We start from the raw sequence: 3733 nt of genomic DNA, 5'->3' as shown, positions 1-3733 counted from the left end.
TATACATATATATATATATATATATATATATATATATATATGTATATATATATATATATATTCATAAATATATATACATATATATATGTATATATATATATATGTGTGTGTGTGTTTATGTATAAATATATATGTATGCATATATACATATATGTATATATTTATATATATATATATATATATATATATATATACATATACAGTATATTTATATATATATATATGTACATATACAAATATAGTCTATATATATATATATATATATATATATAGTATATATATATATATATATAGTATATATATATATATATATATAGTATATATATATATAGTATATATATATATATATGTACATATGAATAAATTTATATATATATATACATACATACATATATATATATATATATATATATGTATATATATATGTATATATATATATATTCATATATATAAACATATATATGTAAATATATATATATATATATATATATGTATATATATGTATATATATATATATATATATATATATATATATACGTGCATACATATAAACATATATATATATATATATATATACATATATATAAATATGTATAAATATATATGTGTAGGGTGAGATCAGAGGAGCTTGTTCGGAATTACAAGGTCCTCCTTCAGGAGATGAAGGAACGTGGGAGCCGTCACGTAGTCTGTGGGATCCTCCCGAGGATCTACGCAGGTTCGTGTTGGAACAGTAGAGCCATAGGGATCAATGATAGGATATCGCAGTTGTGCACACAATTGGGATACCACTTTCTTGATCCTTGGTATCTCTTTTCTAGGCGCCATGACCTTTACGCTTCTGATGGGATCCACCTTACCCGCAGAGGCAAAGATGTTCTTACAAACCTCATTGTGGGAGTTTGTAATGAACCAGCTCCTTTTTTAGGGTAGAAGGCCAAAGGGAAGGGGAAATAGAATGTACTTGGGAAAACAGTGTAGAGTATAGCATTAATGTAGAACAATGTACCAGTATAGGACAAAATATAATTTTAGGATATAATGTCGCTAGAGGACGAAATGTCACATTAGGATATAATGTCATAGGACAAAATGTCGCAATGGGATATAATGACAGTGGAGGACAAAAGATCACGATGGGAAGTAATGATAAAGGAGAACAAAATATCACGATAGGATGTAATGATAATGGAGGAGAAAATATCACGGTAGGATATAATGTCATTGAAGGCCAAAATGTAATTTTAGGAAGGGATACCGGACAGAATGTCAATGAAGGCCAAAATATCATGATAGGATGTAATATCGCTAGAGGACGAAATGACACATTAGGATGTAATGTCTTAGGACAAAATGTCACAATGGGATGTAATGACAGTGGAGGACAAAAGATCACGATGGGAAATAATGATAGTGGAGAACAAAATATCACGATAGGATGTAATGATAATGGAGGAGAAAATATCACGGTAGGATATAATGTCAGCGAAGAACAAAATATAATTTTAGGAAGAGATACCGGACAGAATGTCAATGAAGGCCAAAATATCAAGATAGGATGTAATGACAGTGGAAGACAAAAGATCATGATGGGATGTAATTATAGTGGAGGAAAAAATATCACGGTAGGATATAATGTCACTGGAGGACAAAATATGATTTTAGAAAGGGATGCCGGACATAATGTCACTGAACGACGGGAGGCCGGCGTGAATCACGGTGACGTAGGGGGACAAAATGTACAAAATAGATCGGATGACCGTAATCGACCGGATGTCCGTGATGGGGGAAATGTTAATTTTGATAGGAGAAATGTTAATGAGGCATTGAATGTCAATGAAGAACCAAATAATAATAATATAGAGCAAGGCATAAATAAAAAAACAAAATGATAATATAAGACATGATATTGAAACTCAAAATGTGTCAAAAAAAAATAATCAGGAGTTTCTTAAAACTATGTACTTTAATGCTCGTAGTATTAGGAACAAATTTCAAGAAATACAGGCGTATGTCAAAAGCGAAAATCTCGATATGATAGGAATAACTGAGACATGGTTAAATGGTACAGAGTTCGAAGCTGAATTTAATATTGCGGGATTTAAACACTTTCATCAGGATAGAAACCACAAGAAAGGTGGGGGTGTTCTATTGTACGTTAAAAACAATGTTCATGCTTGTGTTTTAGAGAAAGTGAAACAGGATGCATATGACAGTTTGTGGGTTGAGTTAACCCAAACAAATGGACAAAAAAATGAATATAGGTGTAATATATAGGCCAAAGACATTATCATTAGCAGACGACAAACTGTTATTTCAAGAACTGTCTAGTTTCTGCAACCGGGATTTATTGATAATGGGTGATTTCAATTTTACTGACATTGATTGGATGACCCTTGAACATGGCCATATAGGTAGTCGCTTGATTGATTTTCTTGGTGACAATTACTTAATTCAGCATGTTAAAGAGCCCACAAGATATGGAAACTTACTCGATTTATTGATCACTAGCCGCGAAAGCATGGCAACTGATGTAGAAGTCGGTGAATCTGTTGCAAATAGCGATCACAACTTAGTCAGATTCAAACTCCTAAACAATTTTAGAATAGATACTTGTGCTTCTAAAATACCCGATTTCAGTAAAGCTCAGTTCATAGAACTACGCCAGGAGCTTCAGCTTACAGATTGGGAGGAAAAATTAAACGAAAGGCCTGTAGATCAGATGTGGGAAATATTTCAAAATACGCTCACTAAGATGATTCAAACTTACATTCCTTTTAAGGACAGACGTCCCCCAAATCAGGCTCGCCCAAAGTGGCTCGACAAAGAAACTGAAAAAAGTATTGCTAAAAAGAGACAGGCTTATAAGAAATATAAGTGCTCGGGTGCATCTAATGACTATGAAAGTTATGTATCAATACAGAGAGATTTAAAAAAGACAATAAGAAAAAGAAAATGACAATACGAAATGAACATCGCTGAGAAATCCAAAGAGAATCCCAAAGAATTCTATAGTTACATTAGAGATAAAAAGGTTGTTAGAAATCACATTGGTCCACTATTATCTGCTGACGGTCAACTTGAATATTCAAATGAAGGAAAGTGTAATCTCTTAAACAATTATTTTAGCTCGGTATTCGTAAACGAAACACCTCAAAGTGAATTCCAAACTGAAACCTGTGAAAAGTCTGGGGTAAACTTACTCACTACGGTAAATATAACAAAAGAAACAATTAAAAGGTGTATAGACAAACTCAAAGTTAATAAAACACCAGGGCCTGACGGTTGGCATCCAAGAATCTTAAAGGAAATGAAAAATGAGATTGTTGTTCCATTAGAAATTATTTTCAAGAAATCCATCATATCCGGAGATGTCCCAAGAGAATGGAAGCTAGCTAACGTTACTCCCATATTCAAAAAAGGTGACAAAAAGAAACCAAATAACTATAGGCCTATTAGTTTGACTTCGATCGTAGGAAAAATAATGGAAACTATCATCAGAGATGCTATCGAATATAATTTAGAAAGTAACCGTTTGATAAATGATAGCCAACATGGTTTCAGACGGAAACGTTCTTGCGTGACTAACTTACTCGAATTCTACAACACAGTTGTCTCGAATTATGACAAAAGAAACAATATAGATTTAATATATCTAAACTTTGCAAAAGCTTTTGATATCGTCCCACACGAAAGACTACTTACTGAATTAGCTTTGCATGGAATAAGTGGT

Source organism: Oratosquilla oratoria, chromosome 3, assembly GCF_046742065.1.
Source record: "Oratosquilla oratoria isolate Oo_2021 chromosome 3, ASM4674206v1, whole genome shotgun sequence".
In the NCBI taxonomy this organism is placed as follows: domain Eukaryota; kingdom Metazoa; phylum Arthropoda; class Malacostraca; order Stomatopoda; family Squillidae; genus Oratosquilla; species Oratosquilla oratoria.
Note: the sequence above shows the minus strand (reverse complement) of the source record.